This window comes from Argiope bruennichi, chromosome X2 (genome assembly GCF_947563725.1).
Source record: "Argiope bruennichi chromosome X2, qqArgBrue1.1, whole genome shotgun sequence".
In the NCBI taxonomy this organism is placed as follows: domain Eukaryota; kingdom Metazoa; phylum Arthropoda; class Arachnida; order Araneae; family Araneidae; genus Argiope; species Argiope bruennichi.
The window spans coordinates 39,152,314-39,172,594 of NC_079163.1; the positions used below are offsets into that span (position 1 = coordinate 39,152,314).

At 31.3% G+C, this 20,281-nt stretch overlaps 1 long non-coding RNA gene across 2 annotated transcripts in view; it reads left to right on the forward strand.

Moving 5' to 3' along the window:
• Positions 1–20,281, forward strand: part of LOC129960690 (uncharacterized) — a 43,872-nt gene extending 23,591 nt beyond the window's left edge. For both annotated transcript variants that reach the window (XR_008783662.1, XR_008783664.1), the window contains 3 exons: positions 10,847–11,118; positions 12,427–12,482; positions 19,748–20,281. This is a non-coding gene — a long non-coding RNA (uncharacterized LOC129960690). The remainder of the gene's footprint in view (positions 1–10,846; positions 11,119–12,426; positions 12,483–19,747) is intronic.

A 20,281-nucleotide genomic window follows, 5' to 3' on the forward strand; every position in this document is an offset into this window, starting at 1 on the left:
AAATATTGAAACATTTCTAAGTGTTATTAAGACTGATTATGTTTCTCATTCCAGTATATACTTTTCCCAGCCTTTTTACAAAATTACAAATTGAAAATATTGCTTTTTTAGGATATATTGTATTTGAAAATGTAAAGTTTATTTTTCTTCATGTCAACAAAGGTATTATCAGTTGTTACTACAGTTGAATTTTCATTATACAGGGTGTTTATAAAGTCCTGGACCCATTTTGATGTTTAATAACTCATAAAATAATAAAGATAGATTTAAATTAATAGCATAAATGGTTAAATAGACTCAAAAAGTTTCATGACCCTTGTCAATGAACATCCACGTGTGCCCACTTCGTCGCACGGAGAATATCAAGTCGATAGTCAATTTCACGCCAGGTAGCGACAAGCATGTCGGCATCCACAGAGCCATTTGCGCACATTATGGCGATTAACAATGCCAGAAACATGAAAGGATGCTTCATCGGAGAACATTATGCTCTTCAGAAAATCAGCAGCATCTTCTATCCTTCTTAGCATATCTGTTGCAAAGGCCATCCTCCTAGGCCTATCGTTCGGTTCCAAAACTTGAACAATTTGAACTTTGTATGCATGCAGTCTTAATTTTTTCTTAATAACCTTCTACACCGTCGAAATTGGCATATCCAATTCTGTTGCCGCTGATCTCACAGATATTCTAGGATTGTGTAAAAATGTCTCTCTGACACGCTCAACATCAAAATCACTTGTGCAAGGACGTCTGGAACGTTTCTTATCTTCGATACTTCCAATTTCTAGAAAATTATTTTTCCACCGTAAGATGCTGTTTTTGGATGGAGGATCTTTTTGGTAAATTCTTCTGAAATTTCTCTGTGCTTGCACTATCGATTTCATTTCTATGAACCACCATAAAATCTGTGCTTTCTCTTGTGGTGTATGCCTTCTCCTTAATATCCGCTCGAATAAAACATCACATACAAAAGTACTAGATAGAACAAACACATCAAAAGTAAACATAACATTGCAATAGTTGCCAAAAACAAAAGAGAGAAAAATGCAATTAATAAGCAGACAATATTTAGAAAAGTACAGATATTTAGGCTGGAAAATGAAATTATCTGAAATTAACCACACGCGCAGACGATATTTACAAAAGTAAAAATATTCAAACCTGAAAAGGAAAATATATGAGTTATTCCATCAATAAAGGCCATAAGTTTGTTTATATCTTTATTATTTTATGAGTTATTAAACATCAAAATGGGTCCGGGACTTTATAAACACCCTGTATTTAAAATGTCTGCTACATACTAATGTCAATGGAGAATGATTCACAGTATGTATAAATATTTAATTCCTTGATTTTATGCTTTCCTTTATTTCATGTTCCAGAAGATTCTGGACATTTCTTTAGTTTACCAGACAAGTGTTCTGGACTTTTCTTACTGTCTCCAGAAAAGTATTCTGGAACTTTCCCTGCTAGTATAAAAGCAGAAGATCTGTCAGTCACTGTATTCTGAGTTGAGTTAATAAATTGGTTTAGCTCTATTTCTTGTGTGTGCCATTGAGTTCCACACTAAAGACTCTACGTGACAATATTCTACAAAATAACTCTTCCTGTTTTTTTTTTTTTTTTTTTTTTTTTCTATTTCAAACCAAATTTGTATAAAGTTTTTTTTTTCTTTCCCCCAAAGCTTTTCCAGAAATAATATTCATTAAATTTTCTATTAACATTATTGTTATGACGTCGGTAAGCCTAATGCTGGCAGTATGCCCACAAGTAATAAATTCGTCGAGTGAACAGTTTGTAAATAATGGATTTAATCCATATTAACTATAAAAATAAATTTATGACGATTAACACATATAATAAAGGATCAAAAAGTACAAAATAACTAAAAATTAAAGATTTAAGAGGCAAGGAAAATAAATGCACATCTACACTGTATGAGTAGGACTTGTAAAGTGAAGTATTTCTTAATAAGATATAGGGGGCGCACGACATGATACATTGAAACAGGAAGTGGCAGGTGGTACAAACAATTATGTTTCTTTAAAAATTTTTCGTGATGAAATATTTTTCTTTTTTTCATGGACATAGCTATTTGTTACATTTTTATTTGATACCAAAGATCGAAAATGATTTGCATGAATATTAAACTGGACTTAACAACATTGATGAAAGAGTCTCATTGGTTTTGCTTCTTGGTCAATAGATTCAACTAATATTGTAAAAGTCTGTTTAGTTTTGATTTACTACCATAGATTATTTGAAAGATTTATTTTCTTGAAAAATAAGCTTAATTCTTTGTAAAATTTTACTTCATACCAAAAATCAGAATTAATTTCCAGGAATAATAAACTGGGCATCCGCGCTACTGTCAAGTCATGTTTAGTTTTTAATTCACTTATATTTCAGCTTTTTTTCATTGAAATAAAAAGTTCTTTTACTTAGTAGATTATATATTATTCATTTGAACTTGGAATGAAACCTGATTTTATACATACATTTTCATTTTCTAATTATTGAAATAAATTGTAAATTATCAATTATATTCACACAAGCATTTAATATTTATGTGAATGTTTAAGAAATGATTTCCAAATGGTTATAACTTCATTTTATTTATAGCATGAAGGCTCTCATTTCTATTACTTGGAGAAAAAAAATTGCCATTGTTTTTAAAATTTTATTTTGCTAAATAATTGACAGGTTTCTACTTTTTTTTTAAAAAAAGGACATAACTATTTGTTAATTTTTTTTTTGGTTCCAAACATCAGAAATAATTTTCATGAATATTAAATTGAATTTCATGTCATTTATATCTTGAGAAATCTGATTGGTTTGACTCTTTTGTCATCAGTTCTCCTAATATTTCAAAAATTTGTTTAGTTTTGATTGACTAAGTGTTTGAAAGATTTATTTTCCTGAAAATTAACTTCGATTCTTTTTCTTGCATTTTACTTAATGCCACAGATCTGAAATACTTTACATGAATTTTAAATCAAATATTATTTTTGAATCTTTCATTTATTGTGCATTTGGTGGAAAGTCATGTTTAATTTCTTATTCAATTGATGTTCAGCATTATTCCATTACAATATAAAGTTTTCTCTACTCGGATTACATATTCATTTATTGATGTCTAATTAAATTTAAGAGCTTAATTTCACTGAAATTCAGCTTTATTCCATCATAAAATTAATCCTTGGTATCATATAAGACATAACAAATAATCAAATCCCTTAAATAAGAGAAATTAACTTTTCTAAATATGTAGCAAAATAAAGTTAAAAAAAATCATGCACAATGTTAAGAAACAATTTTGCCTTCAAATGTTAAATATCATATTCTTCATGGTATAAATAAAATGAAATAATAATAATTTGCCAAAAATTTAGGTTAACAAATATTTTCATTATTGAATTAAATTGCTTATTTAATAACCATAGTATAAAGCATGGCAAATAATCAAATCCCTTAAAAAAGTGAAGAAACTTTTCTAATTAGGTAGAAAAAAATATGTTATCTTAAGAAACAATTTTGCTTCCAAGTGATAAAAAATCAGACTCAACCATGCTCTAAATATAATGGAATAATAATAATTTGCAAAAAATGTAATATAAAAAAATTTAGTGTAACAAATAAACTAGCTCATTGTTCAACGAAATAAATTTCTCAAATGCTAAGGAAATGAAAACTAATAAGATTTTAAAAATATTAGGTTAATCTGTTAGCCAATGAGCAAAACCAATTGGACTATTTGAGCTATCAATTACATTAAGTTCAGTTTAATATTCATGTAAGCCATTGATGATGCTTGGTATCATATGAAACATCAACCATGTTTATTTTTAATTTCACTGAAATCCATCTTTATTCCGTTGCAATCCAACGTTTTATCTCTGTGTAGATTACATATTCATTTGAACTTGGAATAAAAACCGTTGTTTAATACACATTTCATTTTCCAGTTATTGATTATAAATTGCATACTGTCATTTTATTCACACAATTGTTTAATAGTTGTAAGAATATTTAAGAAATCATTTGCAAATCATTATAATTCCATTTTATTTATAGCATGATGAGTCCAATATTTATTACTTAGAGGCAAAATTGTTTCTTAACATTGCAAATGAGTTTATTTTATTTTGCTTTGCTAAATATTTAGAAAAGTTTCTTCTCTTTCTTTAAGGATTTGATTGTTTGTTAAGATTTATGATTCCAAGCATCATCAATGATTTACATGTATACTAAATTGAACATTCATAGCATGTACAATCTGATTTGGTTTGCTCCTTGGCCAGCAGATTTACCTAATATTAAAAATATATGTTTAGTTTTAATTTCTTTAACATTTGAGAAATTTATTTTCTTGTACAGTAAGCTTGCTTCTTTCTTACATTTTGCTGGCTGCCCCATATGAAAGATAATGTTACAAAAAATTTTCTACAAATATCGCCAATCAATCGTAATAACGCAGCGCATTTAACGCAGCGCTAATTCAGCAGCTTGCTTGCTGTCTAATCTCTAAAATCTCCTGGTCCGATGGTTGGGTTGACGGGGCGCCTAGTCCCGGCAGGGGCTTATCCCCGGTAAGGAGAGACTTCACATAGCTTTGCTGTCTATACTTTGCCGTGGCCGTCTTCGACGAGATTTGGAGATGGCGAGTGTCAGGACTCATTGTGATTGTCTGATATTAGGGTGAGGGTGCGGGGGTACACTGCCGTTGGGCTTAGTAAGTTTTTACTGCTTGTGAGCTAGAATTGGTTATTGAGATACTGTTTAATTTGAGTTTGAAATAATAAATGTTAGGAAGATAAATTAGAGGGCTGAGATAAATTGAAGTAGTATATTACGGGGTCTTCTAAAGTTTGTAGATGGTTTATATTTAGGGATTTTAACTATTGCTTCATTTTCATTCTTATCCATGTTTTTAAAGAAGTTAGTGGCTAGTTTTTTAATGAATTTTTGAAGAGGGGGATAGTCTAGGCATAGGTACATATTTGTATTGGGCATGTAATATTTCATATTGCAGAAATTTCTAATTAAGTTATTTTGCTGGCGTTCAATAAGTCTAAGATTAGTCTTGGCAGCATATCCCCACACAGGGCAGGCATAAATTAATACTGGACGCAAGTAGGCAGAGTAAATAAGCATTTTATTTTGTCTACTCATTTTGGAGTTTCGAGAAATTAAGGGATAAAATTTACGAGTTAGGTCTCGAAACTTTTTAGCTGTGTAAATAAAGTGGGGGTTCCCAAGTTAATTTACTGTTTAGAATAACGCCTAAATATTTGCATTCCTTAGACCACGGGTCAATTTGAGTTTTAATTTTAAGTGTGTGTGTGGGGGGGGGGAATTCTTTTTACAGTTATTTTTATTAAAAATTATAGCTTCGGTTTTATTAGCATTTATTTCATTTTTCCATTCGACGAACCAGTGCTCAAGAGATTTGATATGTCTGTTTAAAGCTATGGTTATGAAATTTTTATTTTTGTTTCTAGCTAGTATTGCAGTGTCATCAGCGTACATGCACAACATAGTGTTAAATTGCTTGGGGATATCATTAATAAACAAGGAAAATAAAATTGGCCCTAGTTTAGAACCTTGAGGTACACCTGCAAGAATAGGTTTTACTTCAGAAAATTCATTGTTTTTTTTATTTTGAAGGTAAGAAATTATAATTTTGATAAGGTGTGGAGGTATGTTGTAATTAATTAGCTTGTAAATAAGGCCATCTTGCCAAACTCTGTCAAAAGCTTTCTGAATGTCAAGGAAAACTGCTGCAGTTTTTTGTTTATTTTCAAAACCTTCTTCAATGAATTCTACGGGCCGCGGTGGCCTGGTGGTAAGGTCTCGGCTTCGGAACCGGAGGGTTTCAGGTCCGTGACCCGATTCCACCTAAGAACCGTCGTGTAAGGGGGTCAGTTGCACGTTAAATCCGTCATGACCAAACGTCCTCCCGCTGGTGTGGTGTGGTGTGGAGAGGGGGGTGCCAGCTCAGGTGTCGTCCTCGTCATCTGACCGCGGTTCAAAATTACGAGGTCCGTCCCAAAATAGCCCTAGTGTTGCTTCAAACGGGACGTTAATATAACCAAACCAATCAATGAACTCTACTGCTCTAATTAATTGGTGGGTTGTAGATAGGTTACGGCGAAATCCAAATTGTTCTGGTGTTAGTATATTATATTCTTCTAGGTAATTATTTAATCTATTGAGAATTATCTGCTCAACAATTTTGCTGACAGAGGGGAGTAGGGACATGGGTCTATAACTGCAGGGATCAGTTGGGTCTTTTCCTGGTTTTAATATGGGGATAACTGCAGCTGTTTTCCATAACATGGAAAAATGTCCCAATTTGAGAATGCTATGAATTATATTAATTAAAAATTTTAGGTAATTGTCCGGAAGTGTTTTTAACATTTCATTGTTAATACTGTCCAGGCCAGGGGCTTTTTGATATTGTTTTTTAATATGATCCTTTAATTCATCAGTTGAGGGAGGGGGAATATCAATAAATTTTTGTGGCAGTGAGTCGAGAAAGCTTTTGACTGTATTATTTACATTATGTTCTGTGGTGAAATCGCTCAATTCATTAAGTTGAAATTGTTTCTCAAGGCTAGGATTCTCGTGTGAGCTTCCGTCATGAACGGTAGCGTTTGCGAGGAAGGTGGAAAGCGCAGATGCGCGGAGACGAATGAAGAAATGATCATTGATGGCGATCATAGTGATCTGCCTCAAACTAAAGAGAAATACACTTGCATCCATTGCAAGGAAAGATTGATGATCCGTGATGCGGTAATAGTCCTAAGACTAGAAATTGAGGGTATCAACCAAGCCACAAGGCATGCCAAGAGGGAGCAGATTGACTATACTCATTCGCATCTTGCAGCCATAGAATCTAGACGAAAGTAAGCGATTCAGGAGATGGAGGCCCTTTTGGGTAAGATAAACCTTGTTAGTTCTTGTCAGGACTCGAAATGTGAAAACTCTAAGGAACCCTCCCTGACCCTGAGTAGTGATAATTTCGTCTCTCCAACTAATAGGAAACTTGCCAGAAATAAACCGGAGCCCCCTAAAAATGTAATTAACTTAAGCAACAAATTTCAAGTCCTCAATAATATCCCAGTTGAAAATGAAACTGCCAACACTGCAGAACATAAAATACCACCAATAATGTTGAAATACGCAGATAAATTTAATGAAATTTTATCCCAAATTGCCAAAACCTGCGGCAAAACTGTCAACAAACTGAATAAAGGGTTCATAAAAATATTCCCAGAATCGGCTAATCAACACAAAGCCATTCAAAATTTCTGCAGGCAGCAGGATTATGATTATTATATCATAACTCCCAAAAACAAAAGACCATTAAAAGCAGTCATCAAAGAGCTCCCCCACGAATACGATACAGAAATTATAGCTCAAAACCTAGTTGATAGTGGTTTCCCAGTGACTAGGGTAGTTCAACTTACCCAGCTAAAAACTAAGAGACCTCTTCCATTTGATATGGTTAAACTAAATAAAACTGAAAAAGCCGAGGAAATTTTTTAAATAGAACATCTGGATTACCTTAGTATTACAGTAGAGCCCTACAAAGGTCGCAACCTAGTCTCGCAATGTTATCGTTGCAACATTTTTCACCACGCAGCAAATAACTGCAACATAAAGCCCAGATGTCTGAAGTATGGCGAAAGTCACGAAACTAATGCTTGCGCGATAAAGAAAAAAATTGAAACGCCAACATGCATTAATTGCGGCAAACAAGGGCATATAGCATCTTACCGCGGCTGCGAGGTCTTCCCAAAAATTCAGTCTGCGAGAAAAAATAGGGACAACTATTTTCACAAAAACCAAGCTATGATCAGGCCAAATGTCAGTTTTGCAGGTCTTTTTAAAAACACAAGCCATCATGAGATGGCGCCTCGATTACACCCTTACCGCCACCATAGGTTTGTGGCGCCACCAGAGCTGGCGCCACAAACCTATGGTCACAAACAAACCGACAACGCCGCTTTAGAAGGCAATGATTTCGCTGTCATTATAGAAGCAATAAAAAAACTTAAAAAGCTAATGACCGAGTACCCGTTACTCTTCTCACAGCTTAAAAAACTAAAAACAGCAAATACTGTCATGGAAAAACTGGATATACTCATGAAGGCATTCGATAACCCAAGTCAACCTGTCATTAACTAATTTTCTCCTGCAATAGCCTTCGGATAGTTCACTGGAACGCAAATGGCATTAACAATAAATTAATTGACCTTCGTAATTTTGTAAATAAGTATAACCCCGATGTAATCCTACTGCAAGAAACCCACTTTAGACCACAAAGAAAATTTTTCCTGGCAAACTATTTCTCATATTACAGTTACAGAGCTAACCAGGCTGGCGGCGGTACTGCAATTTCAATTAAAAACGGTTTACCTCTCAATGAGGTCCCCCCACCTTTACTACAACATGTAGAAGCTAGCGTGGTAAAATTAAATTTTAAAAATCAAGATCCAATAACCCTAATCTCTATTTATATCCCCCCTAGTGCAGATAATTCCAATTTTATTTTCGACATCGAAAAGCTGATGCAAACAGGACCTAATCAAATAATTTGCGGATACTTTAACGCTCACCACGTTAGCTGGGATTGTAAGCGTAACTGCCCAAAAGGTAATTCCCTAAAATCATTCTCCCTTCAGGCCGGATTAGACATTATAGCACCGTCCACCCCCTCTAGATTTGGACCCCAGTCAGCCAATACAATAGACCTCACCTTAATTAAAGACTTCCTGTACCCATAAGAAATTCACTCCTTACCTGAACTTAGTTCTGACTATAATCTCATCTTACTAAATTTTTTCTTTAAATATTCCTTGCCCAATAATCTTAATAAATATAAAACAAACTGGAATAATTTTAAATTAACCCTCAGTCAATCAGAAACCCCAAACATTGATCAATTTACAAACCCAGATAAACTGGACCATTTTGTTAACATCTTCGAATCGCAAATTATTAACGCAAAAAATCTAGCCTCCACCCCCATTATAAATAGTCAAAATTTTATTGGCCCTAAAATTAGAAACCTAATCAGGGACAGGAACTTTGCCAGGAAAAATTTTCAAAAAATCAGAAGCCCAATGTTCAAGAGACTAATGAACCAACTTAATAAGGAAATTGAAAAACTTAACAATAAAATCCAAAACAATGAATTTATAAACAAATTAATTAGTGTTAACACAGAAGACGGATCAATCTGGAAATTTGTCAAAACTTTTAAAAGTAAAAAACAAAAAATTCCGGCCCTTAAAGGCCCTGCTAGTATTGCAATAACTGATAAAGAAAATCTCCTGGTCTTAGATGACAATGACGGTGTACCCGCCCGAGATGGGCTACCTCCAAACTTTGCTATTGATTAGACATGACTAAACATTAACTGGCATGAGCTGTTAACATCAGCTGGTGATGGTGGTAGTAGAAGCAATGAACTTAATCATCTGGAGAAATTAAGCAGGTGAGGGAGAGTGGGAGTGATGTCGGAGCCAATAGGATAGCAGTATGTCCGGGGAGTAGGAGAGGGTGATGCATGAAGGTTTCCAGGGGAACTTGAAGGATAAACTATTGTTCGTAAGTAAACAATCAGGAAGCTGGGTTATTGCAGTGAGATGTCTTTAGTTTTGAGGGGATTTAGTCCATCAGAGCATTGAGAATTATAAGCCTTTTCTCTTCCTTATTGACCGTTTTCTTTTCAAGTTTTGCAGCTTTAATTAATTTTGGGAATTCTTTGATTTCTTTTAGTATTTCCAAGGTTTCCAGAATGGAGGGAAGTCTTCTATAGCAGTGAAAGTTGGGGTCACGTTCTGTTTTCAAGGTGGGGGGGGGGGTTGAGGGACTTGATTTCTCTGATGTTTTCTGGTTATCTCTGCGTAGGAGGGTCTTCCGTTGATTGTTGTTAAGTTGGAGAATTTAATACAACCTTTCCATGCAGCTGTATGACCGGTTTCTTTGCAGTTTACACATATTGGGTCTTGGATCTTTTCGGTGATATTGCAGCTCCTGGTTTGGTGTGCACCACCACACTTGATACATTTAGGTGCTATTCTGCAGTTTCTGGCCGAGTGATGGAATCCAGCACAGTTGTAACAGATTGTTGCTGTTGTTTTCCTTCTGTAACTTTCAAATTTAATTCCTAGATCTAGAAGGGTTATTTTTTCATTACAGATGTTAAGTGCATTTCTTGATTTCTAGCAGGAATATGGAATACAGGGTCTTCATGTAATTTTTTAGTTGGGAAACTGATTATGTTATATTTTCTCTCTTCCAGTTCTTTGACAATTTCTTCTTTCTCTGTGTTTATGGGGAGTCCTTTCAATATAACTTTTAATGGCCTGTCTTCATAATTTTCAGATAATACAAATTCTTCTTTTCTCTCGGTTAGAAGTTCAATGATCCTATTTCTTTCGTCTTCGTTTGCTGGTTGAATGGCAATCATATTTTTAACAAGTCTATTTTCAGTTAGAGGGAATTTCTTGTGTATTTCTTGTAGGGTGATATTATAGTTGCTTGATAGTTTAAGATTAATTGGAGCAGGTCTATTGTTGAGTTTCTCTTGGTTTTCTTGATTTTGGTTCAGTATTTCATATCTGTTTGAAGTATCCATGATATCAGGGCTTTCATCTGTTTTCCTAATCTTTGCCGCTTTTCTCGGGTTTACGAGTTGGAAATTGTCGTTATTGGTATCGTTTGTTATGCAGTTTTCTTGGGGTGAGTTTTCTATTTCCATTTCTTTATGTACTGGTTGAGCGAGGTTAATCTCAAAATTTGGGTAATAATTATTATTATTAACCTTTTTTAGGAAATCTGTCGATAAGACGTAGTTTTCACCTGGTATTGGTGCAAAGCAAACTGTGCAACATCCCGCTTTGATTTTAGTTGACATTCCGCAAACGGAACAGATCACTACTCTTGTCGTCAGAGACATTGCTAGAGCTTCTACTCTCACAACGTCCGTCCTCTTCCATGGCTGGAGATGGAATGATGAAAATGAAAATCTCCTGGTCTTAGAAGTGACTTTAAGGAGAGCCCGCTTCAGCCAGAAGCTATCTCCTCTATTGGCGGAAAGTTGGAGTAAGTAGCCTTGCTTTCGTAAATGCCAGGGACTTTCTGTGGTCCTTGGTGGTGTAGGTTGAACTGAAAATCTCCTGCTCTTGAGTGCTTGCTTTTTTTATAGTTCCGAGAGACGGGTCTAGAATCTTCCAGACCAATCAGGGCATATCTCGGTTCTTAGTGGATGGATCGTGAAAATTCTCGAACTTTCCAGTATTATCCATTTAGTCGCCAAATTCGTCGTCAAGTCACCAAATGGTTGCCAAGCTTTGAGGTCATTGACGCGGCACCCGCTCAGCACGCACAGGACAGATCTTACAACGGTTTTTCCCACGATGACACTATTCGTGCCGGGTAGCAAAATTGCAGATTTGTAACAATAATTTACATAATTATTATACTGCACGTCATCACTGAACCTTCATTTATTGTTCATTTGGTGTCAAATCATGCTTATTAGTTTACTTTCACCGCAATTCTGCTTTATTCTATTGCAATATAAAGTTTTCTTTCTATTTAGTTTACTTATTCAATAGAACTTGGAATAAAAACTGATGTTTAACATATATTTTCAATTATTGGTTTAAATTGCATACTGCCAATTTAATCAAAAAGTTATTTATTAGTTATATGAATATTTAAGAAATTATTTGCAAATTATTATTCCATTTTATTTATAGCATGATGAGTCTGATTTTTATTACGTGGAGGTAAAATTGTTTCTTAGCATTGAAAATGTTTTTTGTTTTGTTAAATATTTAGAATAGTTTCTTTTTTTAATGAATTTGATTATTTGTTGTGTTATATGATACTGAGGTTCAAAAATGATTTACATGAATATTAAATTGAACTTTCTCGTTGATATCTTGAGTAATCTTATTGGTTTTTCTATATGAACATGAGTTTCTCCTAATATTTCAAAGGTTTATTTAGTATTGATTGACCAAGTGTTTGAAAGATTTGATTTTTCTAAAAATTACACTTTATTTTTTTATTTTACAGTTTATTTGGTAGCACAGATTGAAATATTTTGCATGAATTTTAAAGTAGATGTTCCTCACTGAATATTTCACTTAGTGTGCATTTGTTGTCAAGTCATGTTTAGTTTTTAATTCGACTGAAGTTCAGCTTTTTTTCATTGCAATATAAAGTTTTCTCTCTATGATCATTATATACTATTCTTTTCATCTTGGAATAAAAACTTATTTCTAACACATGTTTTCATTTTCTAGTTATTAAATTAATTTGTATACTGTTATGATATTCACAGAAGTGTTTAATAATTGTATGATTAATGAATTAATCAATTGCAAATGATTATCATTTTAGGATAGCATGAAATGGAAATTTTACCTGGAGGAAAATGTTTTTTATAATCATTTAAGGTTTGTATATTACTTTTCTACTAAATATATTCTTGATTTATAAACTTGCTTTATGGTTGTTATTTGGAATTTGATAACATAGAACAGAAATCTAATAATTTGCATTATTATTAAATTAGACTTTGTTTCCTCGATAGCATGAACAATCTGACTTGTTTTGCTTCTCTCCCAGCAGATTCACCTAATATTTTAGAAATTATTAGCAAATGATTATTATTTTATTTTATTTATAGCATTAAGATTCTTATTTTTGCTTTGTTTTATTTGTTTTTACTCGCAGGCAAATTTTCTTTTGTAACATTTGAAGTATCTTGTTTGTTTTATTTTGCTAAATATTTGAAAGAATTCTTCACGTTATTTAAAGGGTATAACAATTTGTTATTTTTTATTTCATGTCAAAGATCAGAAATAATTTACATGAATATTAAAGTGGACATTCTCAATGAATCTTTCATTTATTGTGCATTTGTTGTCAAGGTCATTTTTAATTCAACTGAAATTCGGCTTTATTTCATCGCAATATAAAGTTTTCTCTCTATATTGATTATATATTATTCATTTCAACTTGGAATGAAAATTGATTTCCAATAAATATTTCTTTTCCTTGATTTTTGACTTGAATGAATATAATAACAGTAAACAATTTAAGTGTTTAGTAGTTGCATGAATATTTAAAAAATTATTTACAAACAATTTTATTTTATTTACAGCATGAAGGTTTTAATTTTTTTCACTCTGAGGCAAAGTTTTCTCATAATACCTTAAGGTTTATATATGTTTTTTTTACTAAAATTTTTCTTGATTAATAATTTTTTCTTTTGTTACTTTTAATTTGTTATCATAGAACATAAATAATTTACATATATATTAAATTGGTCATGTCATCTATATATTGAACAATCTGCCAGTTTTTCCTTTTTTTGGACATCAGATTCTTTTAATATTTCAAATGTTTGATTAGTTTTGATTGACTGTTTGAAAGATTTGGTTTTTCCTGAATATTCAGCTTGATTTTTAAAATTTACATTTTACCTGATACCACAGATCTGAAATATTTCACATGAATTTTAAATCAGATGTCCTCACTGAATCTTTCATTTGGTGTGCATTTTCTCTCTAGTCATGTTTAGTTTTTAATTGAACTGAAGTTCAGTTTTATTTTGTTGCAATATGAAGTTTTCTCTGCTTTTAGATTATATATTATTCATTCCAAGTTGAAATGAATAATAATTTCCAAGAAATATTATCATTTCCTAATTATTGAATTAAATTTTATACTGTTATTATATTCACACAAGTGTTTATTATTTGTGTGGCTGTTGAATAAATTATTTGCAAATTATTGTTATTTCATTTTATTTATTTACTGGCTGAAAAGTCCCATTTTTATTACTCGGAGGCAAACTTTTTTCTTTATGTTATAATATTTTGTCTATTTGTTTTTTATTTTATTTTTCCTAAATATTTCAAATTTTTCTTCTCTCTTTTTTTAAAAAAGAGCATGAATATTTTTTTTTCCTGTAAAAGATCTGAAATAATTTAAATGTATATTAAATTTGACTTCTTGATATTGATATCTTGTTTAATCTAATTGGTTTTACTCTTTAGTCATCAGATACTCCTGATATTTCAAAAGTTTGTTTAGTTTTGATTTACTAAGTGTCTCAAAGATTTATTTGTTGAAAAATAAGCATGACTCTTTTTTACATTTTACTTGGTACCACAGATTCTAAATAATTTATGTGAATTTTAAATTGGACATCGTAACTGAATCTTTCATTTACTGTGCATTTGGTATCCAATCATGTTTAGTTTTTTTAATTAAACTGTATTTCAGTTGTTTTCATTGCAATATAAAATTTTCTTTCTTTGTATATCATATATTATTCATCTCAATTTTGAAGAAAATCTAATTTTTAATACTTATTTTCATTTTCCAATTATTGAATTAAATTGCATCCTTTCATTACATTCTTACAAGTGTTTAATAAACATATGAATATTTAAGAAATTATTTATGATTATTATTTCATTATATTTATTGCATGAAGAATCACATTTTTATTATTCGGAGGCAAATTTTTTTCTTCTTAACATTATAAATGTTCTGTTTGTTTTTTCATTTTATTTTGCTAAATATTTGAAAGATTTCTTCTTGTTTTAAAGGGCATGGCTATTTATTACTTTTTATTTGGTGTCAAAGCTCAGAAATAATTTGCATGAATATTTAGTTGAACCTCATGTTGTTGATATCTTGGACAATTGCATTAATTTTGCTCTTTGGACATCAGTTATATCTTGTTTAGTTTTAATTTATTAAGTACATGAAAGATTTTTTTTCTTAAAAAATAAGCTGAATTCTTTTTTTATTATACTTCCTCTCTATATCAGTAATATATCTCTGTATGTGGATAATTTACTTTTTAACAGTTTTTTTTGTGATAATATTATTATTCCTTGTATAGTTTCTTTTCAGTCGATAAAGCGAGTCGAATTTCAAATTAAACGACTCTTTATCAAGGCAAGACATTTGTTATGTATTTTGTGATCATATATAATTTTCATTTAAAGTACGTCTACTTTAATTTTACTGCAATTCAAAAGTTACACTGATGGATATATATGGTTAATCTGAATTGTCTACAATTTGTATATATATGGCCTTTTACAAATATATTGTTTTTATATCGTTGAATTAAGTTTTAAATTATCTGAAATTCCGAAAATATGATTTGTGTGCAATTGTTTATCAAATCAGAAATAATTTATATGAATTTTAAATAGTACTTCCTCTTGAAGCCTATAATTTTTGTTTCGAGGTGTCATATTCTATTCTCGAAAGTGGGCAATTTTCTTTTCAGTGGCTTTTTTAGGATAGAAATTATTATTCAATGTATAATTTCCTTTCAATATATTCCCACAAAAGAGATATCCGGCTGATTATTTTTTCAGTTTTTTACAAAATTCATGAAAAATTTGAATTTGAATTAATATTTGTTTTATACTTTTCCTCGTCTAAACGCTCTTTCCCATTCTTTTTCTCATTCGCTTTTTCCAATTAAGATGAGACTTGAGTCAAATTTCCGTTATTAATTTTTTTGCATGTTCTTTGATCTATCCCATTGATGACAACAACAACAAAAAATGAAATACTTCTGCATAATTTGTAATCTGATGTGTTTTTGTATCAAGCCAAGGCATTTATTGTGTGTTTTAGGAGGGTTATATATAATTTAAATGAAAACATAATCCTACTTTTATTTTAATGTAATTTAAAATTTACACTCTGTTAAGCGAATATACAGTGGTGGCCAAAAGTGTGGACATTTTTTGAAAGTTTCATGTTTTTCAAATTTGCGTGCTTGTAGAATACATTAATTTTCACTTAAATACAAATGTTTATATATCAAATTGAAGGTAATTTAATGTAGAATTTAATAACAAAAGTAGTATTACAATATCTGTATTACAAAAAAAGTTACGTTCATTTTAGTAGAACAAACAAACACAAATCGTTTTGAATAATGACGTATTTTGTAATAAAAGCGTACTAGCCAATCACAAACACTGTTTTGAGGATCCATCAAATGTCTGTAACTATAGTTTAGGTTATTTGGATGGTAAAAGAGTTATTGTTATGGAAATATTTTGCGGAATGATGCATACTAGTACAATTAAATAGAATATTGCTGTTTTTGAATATTTTAAGTTCTTTTTTTAATTAAACTAATTTTAAACAATGTCACCAACAAGAAGAACTGATTGGACATCTACAAAAAGAAGCCGAATTGTCATATTGAGAGAAAATGGCCTCTCTTATGCTGAAATTGCAAGACAAGTTGGTGGTTCAGTGACTTGTTCTGGTGTACGAAAGTTCTGTTTACGCTATGAAAAAACGAAATCAGTGGAAAATAAGGCCAAATCAGGCCGAAAAAAATGCATAAGTGCTACTGCCGATTGAAAAATTAAACGGCTATGCCTACAAGATAGAAAAATTTCATCAGATGCCATTAGTTGTGAAATGAATGCAGTGGGTATTGCAGTAAGTTCAAGAACAATAAGAAGAAGGTTCTCAGGATTTAGACTACACGCTAGAATTCCAAGGAAAAATCCATATTTAAATCAAAAGCAACTCGAAAAACGAGTTAAGTGGGCAAAAGAACACATTAAATGGCCAGAAAATCAATGGAAGCAAGTAATATGGAGAGATGAGACTAAAATATCGCTCTTTGGTAGTGATGGTAGAAAATACGTGAGACGTAGAGTAGGTGAAGCGCTTCATCTTGATTGCATTGAAGCAACTATAAAAACAACAAAAAATGCCATGATTTCGGCATGTATGTCTGCAGATGGTGTGGGCCGAATTCAAGTGATTGATGGCATCCTGAATGCCAAAAAATACATCGAAACTGTCCTGGAACCAAAATTGATACCTTCCATCAGGGATTTCTTCCCCAACAAAGCACCATTTATTTTTCAACAGGATTCAGCTCCATGCCACACAGCAAAAGTATGCAAAGCATGGTTTCAAAATAAAGGCATAGATGTATTACCACGACCAGGAAACAGCCCTGATCTCAATCCAATTGAAAATTTGTGGCGACGTTTGAAAATTCTTGTACGAAAAAAACGTCCATCCAATAAAAAACAACTTATTGAATCTATAATTGATTCTCCGCACCATGTGATTACGAAAGATGAACTCCAAACACTCGTTCACTCGATGAAAAACGCTGTGAAGCTGTCTTAAAGAATAAGGGTTATCCTACCAAGTATTGATTGTGTAAGTATCACTTTAAAAAAATGCAAATCTAAGATAGATCTTACTAAAATGAGCGTAACTTTTTTTGTAATACGATATTGTAATACTGTTTTTGTTATTAAATTCTACATTAAATTACCTTCAATTTGATATATAAACATTTGTATTTAAGTAAAAATTAATATATTCTACAAGCACGCAAAGTTGAAAAACATGAAACTTTCACAAAATGTCCACACTTTTGGCCACCACTGTATGTCCTATCTTTGAATTAATTTTTATATAAAAGTGCTTTAATTGCAAGAATTCTGAAAACATGATTTGTACATGTTTATTTCTATATTGAACTATCTGATTGGTTTCACTTCAGAGCATGAAATACTCATCTTGCTGCTGCTTTTTTGTACTATTTTGAAACATTTCTTTTCTTGAATTTGTTTCAATTTATCCATATAATATGATTGTAAATATTAAGAATAATTTACATGAATTTTTTAACTTTTATTTCCTCTCTAAAGCTGTAACTTGCCTCTCAAGTTTTCATATTCTCTATTCTGAAGGAGAGTAATTTTCTTTTCGTCGTTTTTTTTTATGATATAAAATGTTATTCATTGTGTAGTTTGCTTTCATTTTATTCTGTCAGTAAATCTCTTAAAAGATTTTTTTTCTCTCTCTCTGATAGATAGAAGATGTCCTGTAAAATCAATCAGGTTGTTTTCCTTTTTTCGATTTCTCCCCAATTAATAAAACTTTTAATCTTTCTTTACCTGAAAACTTTTCCAGAAAGAATATCTGCCAACATTTTTCTCTTTCTGCTTATTCTTAAGACGTATTTCAGCTAAATTTTCGAACAGGGAAAAAAAAGTTTAACAATGCCAAACCTTTAGAATTTTCTGTTTGTCTTAATTATATTTTGTGTTATATGTTTGATTTGAATCAAATTTTAATTTTTTTTCACGAAAGAAATATGTGTGTATGGCCCCTTCTACATAAATTGAAATGTAATGAGCCTTTGTATCAAGCCAAAGGATTGGTTTTATATTTTGATAGCCATATATAGTTTTCATTTAAACTTAGGCTCACTTTTTAAAAAATTTAATACAAATTTTACACAGTGATAAATATATACATGTTTCATCTCACTAATAAATAATTTGTCTAAAAATGTTTTTTTATTATCTTTTGTTTTCTCTATCTTTGAATAAATTTTTGCATTGGCTTTAATTTTACATAAAAGTGTTTAATTGCAGAAATTCTAACAACATGATTATTTTTATCATGAGCAGTCTGATGGGTTTCATTTTAGGTCAGGAGATACTCATACTATTATCAAGGTTTAACTTTTAATTAATCTGAAACATTTCTTTTCTTGAATCGTTAATTTATTGTATTTATTACATGTGATTTGATATCAAGGGTCAAAAATAATTTGTATGAATTTGAAATTGTACTTCCTCTCTTAACTTGTAATTACTTTCTGAAATTTTCATATTTGATTCTTTGAAATAGAGTAATTTTCTCTTCAATGGCCTTTTTGATAGAAATTTTTATATAATGTATATCTTCTTTTCACTGGATTCTGTTTTATTAAAAAGCCCTTTAAAAAATTGGTTTTGACTCTCACAGATGCACAATAATCTTTCAAGCTTGCTGTTCTCTCCCCCCCCCCAAATTTCATACCAAATGTATAAAGACTTAATTTAAAAGAACTTTGTTCCAGATTTTTTTTTCATCTGGAAGCTTTTTCCAAAAAATATATTATTTCTTCCAATATTTTCCTCTTTTTTTTATTTTTAATTTGTATTTCAGTTAAATTTTCGAAAAGAAATTTTAAAAAAATGTGACTTTGTCAAGCCTTTTATCTGTTATATTTGATTTGATAACAGAAATTAGAAATAATTTAATTGCCTTTCACATCATACTTCGTCTTTAAACATGCAATTTTCTCTTCAATGTGAATGGCTTTTTTGTGATAGAAGCTGTTATTCGATGTATAGCTTATTTTCAATATATTCTGTTTCATTAAAGTAACTTTTTTCTAGATTGATCCTTTTTGTAATCTTTTAAAGACGAAATGTTTATTTTGCTCTTTCTGTTTCCTCTTAATATATATTCTGTTTGCTCTTAATATATAATCAGCTTAACTTTTGAGGAGATAGAACAAAAAGCAGACCCTTAAAATTTTGTTGGTGCCTTAGTTATTTCTCATGTTTTTTGAAGTTTAGATTTGAGTAAAATTGTATTGTTCAAATTTTTTGTTACTTGTCTTATTAAAGCCCCCCCGAAAAAAACGTGTTTATGACACTTATACATAATTTGAAATCTAATTAGTCCCTGTATCAAGCCAAGGCAATTAAGTCAATGACTCCACGTCTCTGACATTGTGACTTGAAAAAATACATAACACACCAGTTAATTTCTACGTATTTCGAATTGCAATTCACTTCCATTGTCTAAAATAGCATATTGTTTTTTTTAATAATACTCAACTTGGACCTTCCAGGGAAAAAATTCGGTCATGTGATCCAGATTTTGATAAAACTGTAATGCAATGGTTTGAAGAATGCGAAATATCGGAAGATGATTCTGACATTAGTAATGCAGAAACGGTTATAAGCGATCATGAATAAAAAAGTGAACAAGAAATTGAAGGAATTCGGACTTAGATTCAGAAGATGAGGAAGACGACATGGCTGTCACGGATAATTATTTCTATGGATAAGGAAAAAATAGATTCAAGTGGTCCAAGAAGCCGTTAGTGAGTTCACATTTCAGGACGCCTCAACATAATATTGTTTTGAAGCTGCCTAAATTTCGTCCTAATTTTCAACGTCTATATCTGACTGAAAATGAATCCTGGGTCTACATTTTCTCGATCGACATGTTGCTTATGATTGTAAAATATACAAATATTAAATTTACTGCAATTATGCAAAAATACAGACATCAAGAGAAGTCAGATTTGCGTGATTTGGATATAGTGGAATTACGCGGCTTCCTGGGTCTACTGTTTTACATTGTTACTTTCAAATTTGAA